The sequence below is a fragment of the Trachurus japonicus genome, chromosome 1 (assembly GCF_045865225.1).
Source record: "Trachurus japonicus isolate A0001 chromosome 1, Traja_1.0".
In the NCBI taxonomy this organism is placed as follows: Eukaryota; Metazoa; Chordata; class Actinopteri; order Carangiformes; family Carangidae; genus Trachurus; species Trachurus japonicus.
This window is the reverse complement of record NC_140907.1, coordinates 21,808,746-21,832,084: the sequence shown is the minus strand read 5'-3', so window position 1 is coordinate 21,832,084 and position 23,339 is coordinate 21,808,746. Positions and strand designations below refer to the sequence as shown.

The 23,339-nt window shown below is 40.6% G+C and overlaps 1 protein-coding gene across 6 annotated transcripts in view; it reads right to left on the bottom strand.

Annotated features, from left to right (window-relative positions):
* tenm3 (teneurin transmembrane protein 3) overlaps window positions 1-23,339 on the bottom strand; it is a 288,258-nt gene that overhangs the window by 248,330 nt on the left and 16,589 nt on the right. For all 6 annotated transcript variants that reach the window (XM_085780218.1, XM_085780247.1, XM_085780226.1 and 3 more), the window contains exon 2: window positions 17,905-17,985. The gene's annotated coding sequence lies outside the window, so the exon portion shown is untranslated. The remainder of the gene's footprint in view (window positions 1-17,904; window positions 17,986-23,339) is intronic.

Below are 23,339 nucleotides of genomic sequence, written 5' to 3'. Positions count from 1 at the left end.
CCCCATGTGAAACCCAAATGTCTTCAAGAACAAAAAAAGTACAATGAATTTCACTTAGCTGATTTTAAATACTTTCACTTCTCTGATTTTAAGTAGGGGGTTCTACTGATATCTCTTATTACTGTATGAAGTGCAACATGTAGTTAGTTAAACACAAAAATGTTTTGAACTTTCCCTTGCAACAACATCAACACTTATTTATCGCTGATCCTCTTGGGAAATGTGCTCGCTATACTGTCACAGGAGGCTGATGAGTGGACTGCCATAGGTGTAACAGCTGCAAACTGTAAGATTTTCACATTCCTGTATTACACTGGAAGTTTACTCATCAGCCTCCTGTGGTAGTAGCGAGTACATTGCCAAGAAGCCGCAGTGATGAAGAAGTGTTACGTTGTACTTTTAGTGGCTGTCTTGTGTTTTCTGTCATAGAAATTCAAGGTGACATCTGATATGTAATTTTGGTGTTATTGCTGCTGTTGTTGTTAGGACTGCGATGACCCAGACATGTCTCAAACCCCCATTGGGATCCTGACCATCATTCCTGAGGACACACAGGCCTCTCCTGACTCACTGCACCTTCAGTCTTCAGGTACTGCAATCATTTTGGAAGGAAGAATTGTCATGGATGACCTTGGAAATCTTCCACATGCCATGTGCTTGCTCTTTGGACTTATTTACGCTCTGAATTTGGAGTACCCTCAACAACTGAAGTACACCTTTGACTTCATCCAAAGGGTGCATCTCTCACTTGGACATAAATCGCTAAAACCAAAAATACAATCACTCAAAAATCTTCTGATGCAATGAGTGAATGTGTTCACGATGTGAATGTGACATGACATTATGGGTCACGTTGATACCTTTACCCTTATTGGAAAAGTGATGTTTATTTCTTTTTTGTGGTAGGGAGCCTCATCACACTTATATGTATACACTATATGGTTTTATGTTCATGAGGAGGAGAAACACGAACACCTACTTTCCTTTTAGCTTTTCTTTTTCCTTTTGTGTTAATGCTGACATGATTGTGGTGATATTGATTACCAGCAGGCTCTTTAGCCAGTTATCTCAGACTTAATATCCGTTGAAAGATATATCTGTTGAAAGTCAATCTCTAGTGCAGTTCTAAATTCATCCACTAAGAATTTAAATCAGAACGCTCTGAGCAGGTTTCAGCTGGAGCTGTCTTAAACATTACAGTTGCACATTCAGTTGAAATAGTGATCTTATTTTGCAGTCATGCAATAGGTGGATTGGAAACAGAGTTGAGCTATATTTTCTGTTCACTTTATTGATGTTATGATAAATGTTAAGCCCTGTAATTGACAAGTGAGTTTATCTGTATTTTGTTTCACACCATAGTCAACAGAGACATTTAAGCAGGGATTCTCAAAGTTTTAAGGACTGAGGGCCGTTTTAGAGACTCAATATTAGATTGAAGGCCGCCCTAGAAAAAGTCACGTGTCATTTTTTTCTGAAAAAGTCTATGGAAAAGTTTGTTTCCAGGTTAGTGTTTATATTACATAGAAAGTATGTAACCACACTTGAGAACCCCTGTATTTTTTCAGCCTGGACCCTATTTATCCATGTATTTGTGTTCAGAACAAAAAAAGTTTAATTATTAAACTTTGTTTTCCATTCAAACTGTTGTCTGTTGTCTCTTCGTTTCAATAACTTATAACTTTTAGTTCAACTTACTTGAACATATCAAGGCAATCGGTTTCCTGATATTTTGCTAGTAACGTGAACTCTTAAACTTGTAATGATAACTTATTTTTATGAGTACTGCCTAATTAACATAACTCACAAGTTTAAGTAGACAAAATTGACATTTTAAGGTCAACCTAGCTAATGATTTTGAGTTAACATCACTCAAGTTTACTGCCATTATATGAGTTGTCTGAATTTACATTTTATAGTTAACCTAATTAATGATTTTGAGTTAACTTCACTCAAGTTTACTGCCATTATCCGAGTTATCTAAACACAGTTATTTTCAGCTACATCACCTTAAAATGAATTAGCTACTTTACTTGGAGATTTTAAGGCAATCGGTTTCCTAACTTTTTTTAAGTAAAGTGAACTTATTACAATTTACAGTGTAGCTCATCTTCATCTTCCTCACGTGCTGTTCTCCTTGCTGCACTGTTTGACCTGGGTCTCTGTCTCTGTTGCGCTGTAGCGCTTCACTGCCATTCAAGTCAGAGCATTTTCACAGCGTGCGCTGTGGTCCATCCCCGGCCCTGACCGGGATCCGGACACGGAGCAGAGACCTGCTGTCCGACAGTGCAAGGCTGTCCCTCTCTGAAGCAGAGGACGAGGTCAGCTTCACTCCCGTCAGTCTTCACAGACAGTCCACATAAGTTGAAAGAGTTTTTGATCATATCCTTGTCAGTTTGTTCCCGACGACAGAGTTTTTTCCACCAGGCCTGTATTTGGGGCCGGCCTTTATTTGTTCGTGTAAACAAAGCCCCTGGCCATTATATGAGACTCGAGTGTGTAATTAATTTCAGTGCAAAAATAATTAGGTCAAAAATATAAAGCAAATAGACTTCTAGTCTTTATGTTTATTTATAATTAATTTAGGCGGACAAGGTCGCCAAAGTAAATGAACATCTCTGTTCTTGGGTCTGTCACTCAAATCATGGTGCACAGTGGCATGGAACAAACATGGAGGCAGGACACCACTATTCATAACGTACAAAGAACGTTGCACACCAATGTGAAAACATCACCCTGAGGGTGAAGTACGGTGACATGAGCATCATGATCTGGGCCTTTCCTGCTTCTGGGCCTGGATGGTTCCATATCATTGAATATATCCCAATATATCTTACAGGATAATGTCAGATATCTTACACAGCCATGAAGCCACTGTATGATGCAGCAGGACAATGTTATTTAATAAATCATCAAACAACCCGGTCGAGATACAGTACTGTTCACACCGGACATCCTGAGGATGTTGCTGGACTAAATCAGTTCAGTGAAGATGAATGTGCCTCTTGAAAGTTAGGTTTGATCAGCTGGTAGTGTGCGCATTTGAGGTTGCTGCTGACAAAGGAGGTTCGACCAATTAAATACAGCAGTCCACTTACTTATTCCGCCAGCTGGTTTAATGTATGTATGGTCAATAAGGACACAAAAGATTATGACAATCTGAGGATTATTAGCATCAACAAATTCTGTTAGATCAAGATCAGACAACATTTTATGGCCAATTAAATCCAAAGCTTCACATTCATTTTTTTCACTATACTGTGTATACAGGGTGCTTGAGGTTGAAGAGGTCTTTGTGTTCATATCTGCCAATTAAAAAGGAAAATGTTCTGTGTAAACTTGATATACAGTAAAACCAAAATGATCAACCATTCCACAGACCTTGGCAAAGATGAAATCAGCTGTAGCCAGCTAACTAGCAAGCAGGTAAAAGCCAGAAAATATAGCCATGGCCATTGAAAGTGTCACTGTGCATCTGTGTCACTAAACAGCAACTGCATTTCCACAAAAAGACCTGTGTTTTTCTGCCTTTGCCCATTTGGCATGGTGGTGCCCCTTGTGGTTCTATTTTAAACACAGGCGTATACGGAGAGAGCAAAACCAAACATTTCATCAATTGTCAGTATATTGTTGTATAACTACATCAGGGACAAGCAGACTGAAACAGAGCAAGATGGAATGAATGATGGCTGCAACGAAAGTAACCTGTTGTGACAAGTCAATTTCACCCTCTCGCTGGGGAAGTGAAAGACCTCTAATTTTCAATTCAAAATCGAACCAAAGAGTCAACCTGAAGACAAAACATCCAGAGACAAATGAATTTGAAGACACAAGGTGCCCATGGGTACAGAAATGTGTGTGCTGTGTCCTGCTGGTGGCACATCAAAAGTAAATTCAGCCATCAATTCACGCCCGGACACACAAGCACACCTAGCTCTTGTCATTAAACACAGTCTACAGCGCTCTCACACTCACAATCAAACCAACCAAACACATCATTATGAAGTCAAAGTCACATCAGCACAACCAAACCATTTCACAAGCTAATTATTAATGTATTTTCATTCAATTGCACACATGCACATGTGCACACACATACACAAGCTCTTACAGACAAACACTCACACAGTTGCACACTACACACTACATTTTTGTCCCAAAAAATACAAAACAAACAAACATTTTTTTTTTTTTTAATTCTCTGCCTGGCCATAAAATCAAACTAACAATGCCAGTCAAGTGTGAACATTAGAACAGCTCTGTTTGCCTAGTTGTTACTGATATTTACATAACGTAACATCTAATGTGTAACATACAGTATAATCAGTGTACTCTAAAATTTAAACTGAGTTTGAGTTTATGAGTTTATGAGTTTATGAGTGTATTTATTTAGCACACAAATTTCAATGGTGCAAGGAGGGAACGAAGCCGGTTGGCTTGTACATAGGTTCCACCCCTATAACAAATTACAACAAGACAAATTTCAATGGCTAACAAATAAACATAAAAAGGAGATAAAGTGCATACATAATCAATGTTATGTGAGCAAAAGAAAACAGAAATGAGAAAAAAATAAAGAGATAAAGTGCAAAGTAATTCGGTAACAAATAAGGACAATAGAGATAATTACAAAAAATTAATTAATTAATTAAACTCATAAAAGGACAGAGTAAGGATGTGAGATATGGAGAGAGTGAAAGAGAGAGAGGAAAGAGCGGGAAATTCAAGAGAAATTGAGATGTGTTTTTAACTGCTTTTTAAAAAGTGAATAAGAAGAAATGGATCTTAAGAGGGAGGTAGTCCATTCCAAAACATTGGACCTCTGTATGTCATGTTAAACTGAGGAAGGATAAATAATAATAGTGAAATGTACATGTTTTTATACCTCTGGCAGTTTATTCATCACCTTTGTATTAAGTTTTGGAATTTATGTTTCATGAAAATGCAAAACTTATCAAAAGCCATAAAATCTACAAATACAATTTGAATGGAAGCACTCATTCATCCCTGGTCTACTATTGCAAACACATGAGGTAAGTGAGTAGGCCATTCAGGAATATATTATGTACATTATAACAATGTGATGTTTTGAAGTTAATGAAACTACTTTGTGTAATACTTTACACAATTGTTCCCATGGCAACAGCTGCCATTCTCACCTCCTTTTCAGCAATCACATCAAGATTCTGATGGAAACATGTTTTTCTAATATCACACCACTAGAAGTTATCAGTATCAAAACCATAAATATGCATGGAATTTATAGTATAGTTAATTTCTCAAAAGGTTAAATTAACAATAATTATGTCTCTGCAAGCCTGTATCAATAAACTATTTTTGGTAACAATACTAAATAGCTGCCATCTCAATGAACTTAGCTTACATACATTCAATCAAATAAATCTAGTTACAGTAAGTGGCATTAAAAAAAACAAAAACTAAATTCAAGTTTACTAACTTTCTTAATATAGTTTGTAAAAGATGTTTATTAAATGTTACTGATTCATGGCATGGTGTCAAACCTTTTCTTGTAAAATCTCAAACACATATACAATCATGATTCAATATTCATTTACCCATGCAAGTGACATAGTCTGGGACAGCCGAGGCAACAAGACCACAGCAGCCTATAGCAGCATATGGCCCAGCTGATCAGGGGTGGGCAATTATTTTTTCCAGTGGGCCATACTGACTCTGATAAAGTAAGTGTAGGGCCACACAATTGGAGATCGAATTGAAACATGAAATATGTAATGCTGAATTTCCTACATATATTTGGTGGACATGATTGCTTTACAGTAGGCTATTTGACAGGCCACAGTCCATGTAATTGCATTATCTAACTTTTAACACTATAACCGCCAACATTCTAATCCTCCCTCGAACTGCCACAGCGGTCTCCCTTCTCTCATTCCTTCTCCATGTTTCAATATTTTCCTGAATCACTGTATTTTCCTCATTTTCAATAGCATTTCTTCTGTTCCTTATCTCCATCACAGTTTCCCTGTGAGATTGACTTAAGAATTTAGTCTACGTTCTCTGGTTCTTATTAGCTATTTGCACAGAAACTATGTGGTGAGTGTGTGTGTGTGTGTGTGTGTGTGTGTGTGTGTGTGTGTGTGTGTGTGTGTGTGTGTGTGTGTGTGTGTGTGTGTGTGTGTGTCCAAACTATTCTGTGCAGTGTACACTTTACCCATAGCAACCAAGGCTAACAACCACACAAGAAAATCTCCACAACAAAAGACAGCATGCTGAACATTGGCCTGCACTAGTGTGTGTGGTATGTACAGAAGTATGGATATAAAGATTTTTTTTAAAATCTGGATGTTCTCACAGGTATCAACAAGCTATCAATTATACCTGTACACATAAACAACGGAAACACTGTGACTGTCAACAATAAATGAAGCAAACAAACACCCAGTCACTTCTGACAAGTAAAACTTTATCCACTCCCTACACTACCATAACAAGGGAATCACCAAACATCAATTACATATCCAATCAACGTAATTAGCACTTAGCTTACTAATTAGCAATTAAGTTTACAATTGCATCAACAATATGCTAACAAGACCTTGCTAATAACTAGCAGGATTCTCATTAACAGCAGGCTTTGATTGCAGCAGTCTTAGAGGACTTTGGTGGGCTTTGTTTTCTGTAATGAAATGACATGTAAAATGTGTTAAATGGAATGAACAATTGCATTTGTAAAGAATCAACAAAATCAAGTTCAAATTTACCAACCAAGGGCACAAATCTACAAATGACCAATACTGTAATATATTTGATCTACTCTTACTGTCAAATAGAGAGCATTACAACACAATTAAGTGAGTCCCAAGATGCGAAGGACAGATGGAAGATATTTTGTGCAATACACACACAGATACAGAGATATACTATAAAATAGTTAAGAAAGTACAAATAGAATAGCTTGACTTAAAGACATAGATATCTTTAGATATGCAGATACCATCTACATCATATCACACAAACTGTTGATTTGTGCATTGTTTGGTAAACTGAATAGATACAGGCTCAAATCATGTGAGACTAAATGTGGAAATATTATAATTCCGTATGAAAAGGATGGAAATCATGATGTAGCCCTCACTAGATCACCACATCACAAACGAGATGAACAATTATGGAAGATAATGGACCAGCATATTAGACAGCAGCACTCTCCACAAGTCATCAAAACGTGGTCCTTTTTTGTAGAATGATGTTCATCCTTACAGTGGGATTTTTGTTCCTGTTCCATTGAGATTTCCACATATTCCTCCTATCAGCATGCTTTTATCTTTGTTCCTTCCGTTTACATACCTTTGTTCCTGCCAGACATCACTGTCAACTTGTCTGCTTTTAAGTCTGCTTTCATTATTAAAGCTCTTTTCATGTGATCTGCCAGTGTTGGAGTCCGAAGGACTTTCCAGGCCCAATTCCTTCAATTTCAAGGACCCTACGTGGCATAGTTTGAGACACAGATCAGGGTTAATAACGACAAGTATTTTTATGATGAGAATTAGCAGGTTTATAGAAGCTCAGACAAAAAAATTAATAAATAAGAAGAGTGGCTTGAATGTGCTTACACTTGTCTGTTGCTTTCTCTCAACAGAATTTATTTCTTGCAGAGCAACAGAAACCGACTTATTTATGGGTTAAAGAGACAATATACATCTATTTCTACCCTCAAATTCACAAACCTTTAAGAATACTGAATATCAAAGACCACTTTTTTTAATGAAGTGATAAGGTCTTTTCAGGGACTTAACAATGAACTGCCTGGAACATTGCCTCTGAAACACAGAACAAAAAAAATAGTTTGGGTATCGATTCAGAATCTTGCTTAAGTGATCCTGACCCTGATCCACCAAAAATTATGGCAGAAGGTGAGTCTTCCACCTTAACACCCAACTACCCATGTTTCATGTCTCCCAGTCTGTTGGCTACAAGCTTATCTCCCAGTTGGCTAGCTACAAGCCAGTTCCCAAGTCGTCCAGTATGTGCCAACTTGCTTGCTGCTCTTGAATTAGTTAGCTGTAGCCTGAGTAACTTCTGTTTTTATCAAGATAATGAAAAGCAGTTTCTCTTCCTGAGGAGCCACAAAGCTTTTCCTGTGAGGTATCTGGAAGTTGGAGAACCTACTGTAAACTGAGCTGCCCAACATCATTATCATTATCATACTGAACCCTAAACTAGACCATCCATTGGCTGTTGCCGACGATATTCTGCCAGTGTCCCACCTGTTCCTGAGTCTGTTCCTGTGTCGGGGTCTTGTCCAACATGCCATCCGTTCCCGAGTCACAGCTTACAGCCAACATCACATCTGTTCTCCAATCAGCAGTCTAGCCATCTTGTTCCTGACATCTTTTCAGTCTATCCAGTACAGTTCCAAATCTCATGTCAACAGTTCATTCTGAAACTCATTAGATGGTCATCTTTTCCAAAGCACAGCCAGATCTTCAGCTACCTACCTTTATTTACAGTCTGCAGAGTAGTCTTGTGTCTCCAGTCTCACAGGGCTGGACTTCAGTGTGCATGGTCTCAGTTCCTCCAGTTTTCATCCCTGAAGAGATCAGGCTTCAACAATATCCTCTTGATCTCTTCTCCCTTTGAGAGGACCCAAGTCTTTGATGGCCTCTCTCGTCAGCCAGATCTCATCCGCCTGCCAGTCCAGTGCTGTTGCTCACCTTTGCCATATATTCTCCTCACTGCTGTATTTCAGTCAGTTTTTAGTTTCCTGTGATAATCCCGAGTGGTTTGTGTTCTAGTTTCAATGAAGCTGCTTTCATTCTCCGAGTATCTTCACTGTCCTGGATGCAGCATTTGGGTCCATCCTGCCTGAGCCATTACACCTGAAGCAAGCTACCTTCACAAAGCCCTTAGACCAATCAATAGATCCAATCAGCTTCTCTTGCTTCCACCCTAACTCACCTCACTAAGCAGAAAGCTTCAGTGTTTTATTATTCATATGATAATAAATGCTTTGACTTAACACTTTGACTTATGTCAGTCCTCTCAGATGACCAGTTCACCAGACACAGCAACCCACAGCCTCCACTGTGCAGCATGTTGGCTGATACTGTACCTTGTTGGGTCCTAAGTCAGCTTTCCTGGCTTGCACTCAGCCAGCTACAGTCTGCCTGCCCTGATCTCCAGTCAGGGTTCCTACAACCATCCAATAGTGGGGCTTCGATACTAAAACTCACAGAATTCCTGTTTCGATGAGCCAGTTGTCATAGGGCTCGAAACCAGGTCATCCTCCTGAGTGGCCGTGTTCATCAGTTGTGCCTTGTAGGCATCCATAGCGGCTTCGCCCATCGATCCTGCCTCCTGGTCATCCCTCTGAATGACTTTGTCCATCATTTAGGTCTTCTTGTAGTGCTGTTGTTCAGCCTCTTCTTCCTCTAACACAACTCTCAAACTTAACTTTTCTTTTGCCCAAAGGCTATATCCCATCAACCTGAGGCATCCTGCTCTTCAACCCCTGGGCCATTCACTCAAGGTTGCCTTCTCCTTGTTCTTTTAACTCATCCAGACTGTGATACCAATAGTCATGACAGACAAAAATGAACATAGGGGATGAGCAATCCAATCCAAATACAGTAGATCAAAATATTACAGTGATTAACCAGTGTGTGTGTGTGTGTGTGTGTGTGTGTGTGTGTGTGTGTGTGTGTGTGTGTGTGTGTGTGTGTGTGTGTGCGTGTGTGTGTGTGTGTGAATTGTGTGTGTGTGTAGTGTGTGTGTGTGTGTGCGTGTGTGTGTGTGTGTGTGAATTGTGTGTGTGTGTAGTGTGTGTGTGTGTGTGTGTGTGTGTGTGTGTGTGTGTGTGTGTGTGTGTGTGTGTGTGTGTGTGAATTGTGTTCACTACATTAAACTCTTTACAAAACAATCTTTAGCTTTCAGTTACAATGTATGTGAACTTATGTATGTGGGTTGACTTGATTTGACATGTGCAGTGATTCAGGCTTTTTCCCTCTACCCAGGTACAGTGCAGTTCAGTGCGCCTGCAGAGGAGCTGCACCCCCTTGTCTCTTTTCACAGCTACATGAGTATCATGTTTTTTCCTGTAAGGCAGATGCATGACGTTTTGACAGCTATGTCAGCTGAAGAGTCAATCACGTCGGACAGCAGTTTGTGGCAGCAAATGTTTCAGAAGAATTTGAGGTAACTTCACTGACATTCAGGAGTGGAGCTATGAGCAGTGAACAAAAACAGGTTGTACTGCTTTGTGTCTTTCTGATCAGTTTCTACCACCTGTTTCTATTGCACGTTGTATTGCAGAGACAAGAACTGGTTCGCAAATTTTAAAGCCTGCTCTGCAGTTATCTTGATACGGTCTATATAAAAACAGTGCAACCATTTGACTGAGAAACAGGGAGTGAAAAGCCTGCAGTGATGGTCCAACTCACAATTATTTACACGCACGCGCACATGCACAGTGAAACAATATGGGCTTTTCTTCCCCAGTGCATCACAGAAAAATAGATGGTTCACTATAGAAGTCAAAGTTCGTAAGTAATTATTTCCTAAAGATTTCATAAATATGTCAATGCAATGGTCGACTGCTGGTGTTTCTTGATTGATTACCTCTTATTTATGTTTCTTATTTTATTGGTTATTACTTATTTATTTTAATGCCTGTGGTTTGATTACCTTCACTTGTTTTCAAATGACTCTCTATTGTCTACTTTAACTCACTCATTACCTTTAGTCACAATCTTCACATCAAAACAAGTAGTAGATGGCTGCGACATATTTTTTTTTTTACATGTGAAATTTCTTTTGAAATGAAGCCAGCAATGTAGATATCTGCTTGTGGCTGGTAAAAATAGTTAGTTAGAAATAGTTAGCACAGATTGAAATGAGCAAAAACATTAAAAAGAGCAGTATTTGTCATAATTTGGAACAATATACAGCACAGTATGAACATTAATTTATTTTACATTAACATATGAATTCAGCATGAAATCTAAATATAAATCCTTGAAATGTTTGAGTGCTGCTGAATGTCAATACAAACAAGAAAAATAGATGTTTGAGATCGTTCTCATTACTCTGCGTGCTTAAAAAAGTAAAACAAAAAGTACAACATATGTTCAGGGGTCTCCTCCTGTACAGTATGCCAATCACAGAGCTACTGACTGGAACACAGTGTCACAGAGGCCAACACGTTGCATGATTGAAGTTTTCCAAAGAGCAGCATCACACTCTACAGGTGATGAAATAAAATCAATGTATACCAACCTGAAAACAACAACAACAACAACAACGGTGAAGTACAGTCGTGTGAGCATCATGATTTGGGCCTGTTGCTGCCTCTGGGCCTGGGTAGTGTTTATTCAGGAGATATTATCTCAGGCTACAAGATGTGAGGCCACGAAAGAGGAGTAAACAGTGTGAGAATACTACGCAATTCATTCTGTCCCTGCTGGGCAGCTAACACTTCACTAACCAGCTGTCGGCAGACATTGGGCTGATCTCCTCTAAGCACAAACAGAGCAGATGAACTGGTCCACTTTCTGACATGCCTGTGCTCAAAGTCATCATTAATGTGGATGCCTGCACCTCTGCTGAATCATCCGCTGCCGACAGCCTGTGTGTGGTTGTTTGAGCGCAAGAATTATATTTCAGTCGTTTTGCAATTTGTCAGAAAAATAAATCCCTGGTCTACAGTTTTATAACTGTGAAATTTGGCCTGTAAGGTGTACTCTGACAAAATTCTATATCCAAGAAACAGTGAAGTAAGTACAAGTTCATTTATATGGCAACTTTCACAGATAAGAGATCACAAAGCGATTTAAATCATAAAAAAAAGTACAAAAGTTCAATAGAAGCAATAGAATACATAAAATACATAAAAGATAAATAAAATAACAGGAGCAGACATTAAGACAGACTGACCAAAAGACTGTCTGCATAAAAATACTTCCAGCTGCTTCATGAAGACATCACAGGGGTCTATGGATTGCAGGGTTATAGAGAGCATCCCATAGTGTAGGTGCCAAAAGCTTGGTCGCCTCATGTCTTCTAACAGTTTTTGAGTGATGACCAATAATGTTTGTTCAGTAGACCTCTGAGAGCCTGATTTATCATGTGGGGAGGATGAGGAGGTAAGGAATGTATAACAGTGTTTTGCCACACAGGGCCCTAAAGGTGAGATCCAGTATTTTCAAATCCAGATCTGATTTTAACTGGGAGCCACTGGAGGGAGGATAAAATGGATTACAGTGGGTACGGAAAGTATTCAGACCCCCTCAAATTTTTCACTCTTTGTTTCATTGCAGCCATTTGCTAAAATCATTTAATTTCATTTTTTTTCTCATTAATGTACACTCAGCACCCCTTCTTGACAGAAAAAAAACAGAATTGTAGAAAAAAGTGCAAACGTATTAAAAAAGAAAAACTGAAATATCACATGGTCATAAGTATTCAGACCCTTTGCTCAGTATTGAGTAGAAGCACCCTTTTAAGCAAGTACAGCCATGAGTCTCCTTGGGAATGATGCAACAAGTTTTTCACACCTGGATTTGGGGATCCTCTGTCATTCTTCCTTGCAGATCCTCTCCAGTTGTCAGGTCGGATAGTGAACGCTGGTGGACAGCCATTTTCAGGTCTCTCCAGAGATGCTCAATTGGGTTTAGGTCAGGGCTCTGGCTGGGCCATTCAAGAGTGGTCACAGAGTTGTTCCGAAGCCACTCCTTTGTTATTTTAGCTGTGTGCTTAGGGTCAGTTGTCTTGTTGGAAGGTGAACCTTCGGCCCAGTCTGAGGTCCTGAGCACTCTGGAAAAGGTTTTCTTCCAGGATATCTCTGTACTTGGCCGCATTCATCTTTCCTTCAATTGCAACCAGTCGTCCTGTCCCTGCAGCTGAAAAACACCTGCTGCCACCACCATGCTTCACTGTTGGGATTGTACTGGGCAGGTGATGAGCAGTGCCTGGTTTTCTCCACACATAGCTACCACTTAGCATTAAGGTCAAAAAGTTCAATATTGGTCTCATCAGACCAGAGAATCTTATTTCTCATAGTCTGGGAGTCCTTTGTGTGTTTTTTGGCAAACTCTATGCAGACTTTTATATGTCTTGCACTGAGGAGAGGCTTCCTTCAGGCCACTCTGCCATACAGCCCCGATTGGTGGAGGGCTGCAGTGATACTTGACTTTCTGAAACTTTCTCCCATCTCCCCACTGCATCTCTGGAGCTCAGCCACAGTGATCTTTGGGTTCTGCTTTATCTCTCTCACCAAGGCTCTTCTCCCACAATTGCTCAGTCAGCCAGAGCCCTGACCTAAACCCAAATTAGCATCACTGGAGAGATCTGAAAATGGCTGTCCACCAATGTTCACATCCAACCTGACAACTGGAGAGGATCTGCAAGGAAGAATGGCAGAGGATCCCCAAATCCAGGTGTGAAAAACTTGTTGCATCATTCCCAAGGAGACTCATGGCTGTACTTGCTCAAACGGGTGCTTCTACTCAATACTGAGCAAAGGGTCTGAATACTTATGACCATGTGATATTTCAGTTTTTCTTTTTTTGTAAATTTGCAAAAATGTCTACATTTCTGGGGGGGGGTTTGTCAAGAAGGGGTGCTGAGTGTACATTAATGAGAAAAAAAATGAAATTAAATGATTTTAGCAAATGGCTGCAATGAAACAAAGGGTGAAAAATTTAAGGGGGTCTGAATACTTTCTGTACCCACTGTATGTGTGATCAGGGTTAAATGCAGCTGTATTTTAGACAAAGACGTTTAATTCAGACAGATATAAAAGGAGTGCAATAATCTAAACAAGCAAAAATGAAACCATGATGGTCACCCAGTGTTGGGGGGGAGCAAAAAACATGACTAAAATTATGTGACCAAAATAAATAATTTCATTCATTCATCCATTCATTCATCAAATAAAAATGGTTGAAAGTGACACCTACATTCCTATGGTTTTTAAAGCTGAAAAAAATCATTCACAGACCGCATGTGTTGCTGTATGTTTTCAGTTACGTATAATTTTCTGTCTTATTTGCACTGAGCTGAAGCAGTTGTCAGTCATCCACGTCTTTGTGGCTTTTAAGCATTCATTTAAAATGGACAACTGTTTTCTCTCATCAGGTTCAAAACAGCAGCTGAAGGCCAACATCTCCACCGCCTGCAACATACCATTGGACTCTCAGACAACGTTCTAAATTGGTTCACCTCATATTTGACCGACAGAACCGAGTACGTCACACTGGGCAAAGCAAGGTCGCACACCCACACTGTCATCTGTGGTGTTCCCCAGGGCTCTGTGCTGGGCCCCACCTTTTCACCCTCTACCTGCTTCCCCTGGGCAAGGTCATCAGCAAGCATGGGATATCCATTGCTATGCTGATGACACTCAACTCTACCTAAGAACAAATCCCACTTCCACAGCTCCCCTGCCAACATCCACACTGACCATCTGCCTGGAAGAGATAGAGGCGTGGATGAAGCTCAATTTCCTCCAACTAAACAGTTCCAAAACAGAAGCCATTCTAGCCATTCGATCTCTGGCAGGAGCTTACAGAGACTGCTATACATCCAGAACAGCGCTGCCAGGATCCTGATGAGGGTGCACAAATACAACCACATCATCCCCATCCTCAAATCTCTCCACTGGCTCCCTGTCCCACTCAGAATTGAGTATAAGGTCCCCCTCCTCACCCACCAGTGCGTTCATGGACATGACCCCCAATATCTCAAGGAACTCCTCACCCCCCAACCCCCCGCATGGACCTTCCGATCCGCAAATACAAACACCATCCAAGCCCCCAGAACCAAGCTCCGCACCATGAGCGACTGGTCCTTTTGCTCTGCAGCTCACAGACCAGGGTTTCACGCAGCGCTTTCCTGTTAAGGCGGCCGCCTTAACAACAAAGAGCTGCCGCCTAAACTAACATCTTTAAATAATAAAAATGTAGCGATATTCGCCGCCGCCGTCGCACAAACTGTGCACTGTTGTATGGACTGATGAGAAGTTACCAGAGAATATTGAGGTGGTTTTGCGCCGGGAGAGGAGACTTCCTCGTTCAGATGTCTCTCATTCCGTGATGAGGACCGCTGCGCTGATGAGAAGCGGTATCATTCCAATATTCTCTGATCCGCGATTTCATTTTTAATGACAGGCGGCTGTTTTTCAGTCAATGATTCAAAAGGATCATCTGGGGTACCGACTGCTCCTCCCGTAGGCCTACCGCTTCATGTCAAATGACGGACGGGGGGGAGAGAGAGAGCATGTGTGCGTGTGGATGGGGGGGGGGGGGGGGTCGCTGTTCCGGAAAAGTGTCAGCGGGCGGAGCTCACGTTTTTCCAGACTGGCCCAGGGGGAGTATAAGGAAGTACCGGGAGGTGGAGTCACCTGAGTTCAGCGCATCCTGACGTCAAGTCTGCCAGCACTTCCAATTCGCCCGTTTGGAGACACGATCTCAAAAAAGTGTAGAAATCAATTAAGGGAGTGAACAGACTTTTTTCACCTCCAGGCGTCATAGAAAGGCCACGGGAACACATAGGACCACTACAAAACCTGTAGAATGTGGATTTTGCATAATATGGCCCCTTTAAGGTTTCAGTGCCCGCACATGTGATAGTGTGTGTGTTTGTTTCAATTCATATGTAAGTACAAGCACACTGTTCTGTGTAAATCACTGTGGGACTTTTTAGTGTTTTGGTCAGACAACATCATACATCATGGTGGTTATTATAACCCAAAGAGCTGTTTGAAAAAGAACAAGAGGAAATGTATGTATGTATATGTGTGTGTGTGTGTGTGTGTGTGTGTGTGTGTGTGTGTGTGTGTAGGAGGGGGATATGGGGGCAGGGGAGGTTGAGAGGAGGACAAGCAGAAACAATAAGCAGAAGACTGAGGACTTGGAATGTTACAGTCCAACAGATGTAACTAAAATGTCAAAACACAGTTTTTCCTGATCAAAGGATTTATTTAATTATTTTTGACAGAAAATATCATTTATGTAGAATAAGCCCTGACTAAACATCTAATTAAATGATTAAAATCACTTGTCTTGTACTAATATAGAATAGACAGGACTTAAAAATAAAGTAATCCTTTACATCTGTGCAATAAAAATAATAATCACAAAACAATAATGATTAAACACGACTTGTGTCTTCGCTGAGTTTGGGTGGTGAACTATCAACATAACTAACCAGCTGTAAATTTATCATGAGAATTAGAAGTAATAAAAAAACAGTAACGTATGTTCAAATACCGTCCTACTATCTGCTGTTTTCTGTGAGCAGGTCCTGCAGGTAGAGCATGTATCTCAGTTTACAACAATCTGCCACATTGTAAAGTGCGTGCCAGCCAACCAAAGACCATCACTCACATTACGTACTCTCCCCACACAGCTTTAGTTTCAGTTTCTTCCTCTTAATAATTATCCATTAGCTTAACCAGCACTATTAGTGTGTAAAACATATACAAAGAAAGAAAATCTACAGTCTGGTGGAACAGGTGCTTGGATTTTTTCCCCCCTTCTTATTACCCTTACAGCGACATAAAAGTGCAGTTCACCTGGTTCTGTGTGTCCACCGCTGCCTCTTTGCTCTACTGCTCACTGTGTGTGTGTGTGTGTGTGTGTGTGTGTGTGTGTGTGTGTGTGTGTGTGTGTGTGTGTGTGTGCGCGTACCAGTCAGTGTGTGTATGTGCAATGCTCTAGGCAAAGGGGAGAGGAGAGCATGGAGAAGCAGAGCGACTATAAATGATAATCTGCGGCAGTGAATGCTGATATAGTGGCCTGCTGCCACAAATAAATCAATACATGGAAAACAATGCATCGATTTAGAATATTGATGTTGCCATTATTTCCGTGTTGACTTCATTGATTATGGCGACAAAACACGGATCTCTTTTTTTTTTGTCTAAATCCTTGTTCAAACACAAGATGCACATACAGATAAAAAAGAAAATACTGTCATTGGTCAAAGTATTGATTTATGGAGTTAATTTAGTTTTCTTCAAGGTTTTGTCGCTGTTGCAAAAATGCAGTGTAACTAAATCTGTTATTTCTGCCTTTAGATGATGTGCAGTAAGTAGGTCAGGACTATTTCCACACAAGCAGATGCAGTAACAATACAGATGTGGGAAGATTGCTGACAATATGGATAGGCTGTCAGTGAAAATCACCATGAAAACAATCACCAGCAGAAAAGAAAGCAAGGCCATGTGTAACGTAATTGTTCCTTTTTTCCGTTCCTTCAAGTACAATGTCCACATGTACATCAAACTGTATTTACAATAAAGGCACATACATTTGGATTTATCTTGGTTTAATGCCAAGCATGTATACATGAGCCAGTTTGCCAGATTTGTGTTACACACATGCACACACCCCTCCATACAAGTTCTATACTAATGTCTACAACACTGCACAAAAAACAAAAAATAACCAAAAAAAAAAATGTTTATCAGAGTTTTCAGACATCCTCCTCCCTCCTTGCTTTCCCAAGCTTTGTGAGTCCAGAACAGTGGTGATAAGCCGCAGCTTTTAGCCAGCCGACAGAGTAAGGCATGAATGAAATGAAAATTGAATAATATGCTCCAGCTCTGTGTGTTGGGTGTTTATGGCTTAAAACGTTACTTCCTGGGAGTTCCACCAAGTCCCTGTACGACAAATGAGAGCCAATACCGTCTAAAGACCTGAACTCAGCCAGCTCTCCTCTGGACCGAGTGTGCTGTGAGTGTGCACAAACATACACACACAAACACGCACATGAGCGCACACTGGCCCATTTGGCACCTGTAGCTCTTTTCCAGCCCTTGCGGCAGACATTTGTGTTTATGCATCCATGTGTGTCTGTAGGTAGGTGTGTATGTGTGTGTGTGTGTGTGTGTGTGTGTGTGTGAGTGCTGTCATACATTGTTACCTGTGCTGGCAGGTGTGATGCAGAAGGGAGCCTTACATTGAAGCATCAGTGTCGTTCAAGACTGGACAGCAGTGCACCGCACTATGAAAAAAAGAAAGAAAAGCAAACATGTTAGAATTGTACTGACAGATTTATACAACTGTGCGTAGGATCCTTACAAAAAGTGCACTTGTGCCCAAAACCCAAAGTCTGTGTACACCAAGAAATATTCAGATTTATAAAACCCTACAAAGAACTTCCCTTTATAAATCACAGTGCCTACAAGTATGTGCACCTGAATCGGGTTCATATCCCGCCCTGTCAACGCCCTTTTTTAACCATAAATGGTCAATGCAAACCACCCTGTGAATGCGGTCTGCATATAAAAGGGCCTGGCAATTGTTCTGTCGTTGTTGTGAATAATGGCTGCAAGTGAGAAAAGAACGGTAAAGCAAATTTCTCAAAGATGAGATAAAAACCCTTATAGGGGGAGGTGGAGACGTGAAGAAACATGCCATTTGGAGGCTGCTGTCAACGGGATCAGTGGTACACAGCAAACAGTGGCAAAACTTTTGAATTCTTACGTATCTTACAAATAATTCCATTCTGGGACGGCTGTGATGTAGTAGACCAAGGAGGATGAAATTTGACAGAATTATATCCAAAGAAGGCTTTAATGAGCAAGTTGATGATTAGCTATAGATAAGATGTAGCTATATAAAAGCAAAAAATCCCACTGGTAACAGACGATTGCCAGGAACCCCATAGTGGGATGCCGTGGTTCTGGCGCATTGCCCTCTCTAATGCTGGACCCATTTCAGAACAGAGTTCCAAGGGCTCAGCTCTAGGATATCTAATGGCTTATTAGCCAGTCATCATCATAGGCCCTCGCCCTGTGCTCCGCAAGTGGACACTACTACGGTGAGACAGTGGTGATTAAATATATAGAAAGAATTTGGATTCCAGATTTCAGTTAGATTTTACAAGAAGGTGTTTATGAAACATTTATTCCTAGTTCAAAATAACGCTGTTTAATTAAATCATCGTGATAACATGGATCTAACGTATGATAAGGGTTATGATACAGCGGGAAATTAAATGTGTAAAAGGACATCAATAATTTTAATCTTTCCTTTCCCTTTTCTCCAGAATATGTGCACGCATGGTCCAGAGTTTGCGTACAGGTGGGCGTCAAGTTTGTTTTTATAGATCACAACCTTTGCGTAAAAGTGCCATATGCACGTTTCAGGTCCTGTTTTGTACCTATGCTACATTTAGAAATTAGGCCACTGGAGTCTTACTGGTCCCAGTATCTAAGCTAAGTGCAGCCATTCATCCAGGACAACCTAGGATCTATTAGCCTTTAGGTTCAGATTGTCATGAGGTTTTGGAGAAATTCCATTCTTTGAATGTACATGACATTTTACTAAACCCATCAATTACTATTACTGATTAAAAAGTGCATATGCTGGGAAAAGAGTTGTACTGCATATAATTGAACTTTTGCATCATCAAGTCATCAGAACTGTGTTCTTTTGGTGTAACACCCACAATTTATATATCTTTATTTTTAGTTTTTTTGTTGCTGTTTGAAGCTCCTGTGATGTCTCATTTGTCAAATCTCATTTACACATTAGGAACTCTGGAAGTGGAGATAAGGACATGCAGTAACATATTACAAAAACATGCAGGGTGGTTTTGCAGTTCAACAGTCATCTCAATTTAGCTTCCGGGGTGATCTAATTTTTTCTGTCAGCAGCTGTAAATCTGGCATTTTCCCCATTCACTATACTTCACTATCAAAGTGAAAAGGGATGAAGAAGCACAACATGAGCGAGTGAAGAGGAAAGGAAACAACACTCTACAAACACAGAAATGAGCTGGTACTTGTTTTGAGGTTGAGGTCACTACTGAATCAGAAATAAGAGCAGGTACAGTAAATCTCAGTTGGACTCAGGCAGCAGGCCAGCTGACACAGTGGTGACCTCAACTGCAGTGACACACTCAGCAAGGCTGTGACTAACATCAAGTGTTGGATATTGACCTCAGTAGGAATGAGTACCGAATTTGGTACTTTTATTGGTACTGACCAAATTCCCACAGTAATCTCAAGTATTGACAGATTTCAAATTATTTTAAAAATGAGAACATTCGAAGATGGAAACTGTTCGAACGCGTGCCTTCCGCAAATTAACGTCATGAGTTGCAACGTTCGAGGTAGTAAACATGTTGATAAAACAAACAATTTTGTTGTTGTGCGCGACGTAGAGCTGCATCTTCAAATTTATGAGCGGAGTTTTTGCCTGTTTATTTGGTTTGGGCGGTGTGCCCACGTGTTCCCAAACTAAATGCACACCTTTTTTTTTAATCGATCGATTCACGGACCCGCTGGCGTGCCGATCCGTGGCGAGCGTTCAACTGTGATCCGTTGCACCACTACTTATAATATTTCAATTTCCCTTCTTAAAGTTTTATATTGAGTTGGTAAAACTTAAGTGTGTTGCTTAATGTTACATAACAGATTTGGTTGAAATGCCCTTCAGTGGACATGGGACGTAGAAATACTGTAAGCTGATATAGGTGTATATGATGAGCTAAAAAAAAAAAAAATTGGGATATAATTTGAATATTTAACATAAAAGCATTAGAAAATCAAATCTGATTCACTCTGAGGCCAGTTTAAACAGAGATCCTATGCTATAATGCTGTTAAGGAAGACCCCTTATTATGATCATTATTATAATAAATATTGAAAATCTGAAATTTGGACTTTAATTACCACACATACACAGAAAAGGCTCCGTTGCATACCATATTGTTTTAAATGTGAAAGGTACCCATCCCTAGAGCTCAGTTGTAAATGTGTTCTCACTGATTCACAGCCTTTCTGACTATTTGACTCATCTCTAACCTGATGCACCAGCCCACTTGGTAAAATGGCCATTACTTGCATTTCTTTGTGATCCTGCCTTCTTTGTTGATATTTTGCTGTTTTCCGAGTCTATTTGTAAGTGTCACACTCTCATATTTGTTTGTGCTAACACCTAGTCAAATTTTACACATTTCCATTCTTTGCACCACCGCCAGAACACATTACAAATCAGCACATCATGACAGAAAGAGTGAAGCGGAGAGACAGAGAGGGGATCTGAAGACACACAGAACTAGAGTGCTACACTGGACTAATGATGTAGCTGTCTCCGTTAGATTTATGTCTGTTTTAAGGAACAGAACTGTTCAGAGGGACTGACCTTTCTGAAACGAGCAGTGCATTGTTTCACTTTAAAGTATAATCAAGGAGGTATTTTTCTTGTTTTTTGTGCATTTAAGGAAAATAACAGAAAACAAACACAGAGAGCTGCAGTCTCGAGTCAGGCTCAAGAACATCTACATAAATATCACCAAGAGAATGTCAGTAAGAAGCACAGCTGTGTTAGGTAAACAAACACATGGTGTACATGAACTGCAGAGCAGCAAAAATGTTTAGCAGATGTACATAAGAATACGATTTTCATTAAAGCAGATATCAGTGGAATGTTTTTGTTAATATAAGTCCTAAATAGTCCTATTTTCCGTCAGCAATCACTTACATGAAGTATTTCAGCCTAAACACGAGTCTCTCCGTCACTCTGCTCTGCTGTAACCCGAGGAGAAAATTTTCCTTGTGGGATACAAGTGTTATCCAATGAGGAGAGAGAACGGCATGAAGGGCTGTGTGTGCAGCCAAGGGATGCGCGTGAATGTGGTGACGTAGCACGAGGACCAATTGATGCCTGACAAGGGCGGGGGCTGCTAACTCATGGTGCGTTCAAGGAAACTCGTACTTTGTGTTTTTCCTTCCTGTGAAGTCATACCAGTTCGATCTGGTACGAGTTCACGGGTCGGAAGTTACGAGTGGCCGTTATAGGGAACTTTCACAGACAACAGGACGGTAAAAACACGAGCTACGGGTTACCTGGAACGCTACCAAGTCGTAGTTGTGACTTGAAGCTGTAACTTACGGTTTCAAAAGCCTGCCTTGAACACAGCATTAGCCGAAACGGCCTTGCCACTGATATCTGCTTTAACTTGTGTTATTAAAATAGACAAGCGTAACACAGTGGTGCTCACTAGTGGCAGTGGAGCACAATGCAAAACACATTAGGTTGCGTGTTAAAATGGGATTAACAAGCATTAACAACCCAAACACACTTTGTGTCTTTATTACCGAGTGTACTCCACAATTTATTTTCATCATACACATACATAATATGTAATAATCTTATTTCATTGTAGTGATGTGACTAGCCATGTCTTCTCTCTCTCTCTCATTAACAAAGACACTGCCAGCATGACTGTCTTAGACTGGCCATAGGGAGCACTGAGGGAAATGTCACCACATTGGTAGGCTGATGGACTGTGAAAAAAACCCCATAAAGTTTTTACCGTCCCTGTGTGTCTCTTTACTGGGCCTCTGCGTGTGCCTGTCATTTGGGGTGCACATGAGAGCATGCAATGAACGTGTGCTAGGACTGGGCTCACTGACCAATCATAATATGCAATTGACCCTCACCAGGCTGACCTGAGTCGCTCACCCTCCCATCAGCCTGTGCCTCAAAGAGAAGCTAATTCTCTGTAAAACTGGCCTAAAAGAGGCTCTGAACCTGATCCTGCTCCAGAATCCCTGTAACTGTTAGAACTGTACATGACTTCACCACTAGCAGCCACATCTAAACCTTCAAAATAGCAAGCCTTCTTCTGGGTGAAGCTACCACTGCTGTCGCTGAAATAAACACGGGCGTACCGTACGCGTATGAAGCAATGCAACCGGGATTACATACATTTCTGTATAGGTCCATGCAACCAACACTTAAAGGGATAGTTCAACATTTTGGCAAATTGGCCCATTGCCATAATCGCTATAGTCATAGCAGTAGGTTCATTACCTTTAATTGTAGGTGTAAGCTATTTTCAGTACGGCGGAGCGCAGCAGCTGGCTGCTCAGAGCTACGCTATGGAGGCTAACGGAATTTCTTGGTTTCCCTCATTAAACTCATCAAATTCAACATCCCAAAACTCCACAGCGCTTTTGTAGACAAGTTGTGAGCTGCACAACCACCACGCTATGAGATAATGATGGAACGATACGAAACGGAGCCGTTTTCGAGGTAAATTCATACAAAACCGCTGATGCGCGTTGCGTTCAGGGACAGTTTTTCAGCAAGCAGTCTCCGTATTTACCCTGTATTTACCTCGAAAACGGCTCCGTTTCGTATCGTTCCGTCATTATCTCATAGCGTGGTGGTTGTGCAGCTCACAACTTGTCTACAAAAGCGCTGTGGAGTTTTGGGATTTTGTATTTGATGAGTTTAATGAGGGAAACCAAGAAATTCCGTTAGCCTCCATAGCGTAGCTCTGAGCAGCCAGCTGCTGCGCTCCGCCGTACTGAAAATAGCTTACACCTACATTTAAAGGTA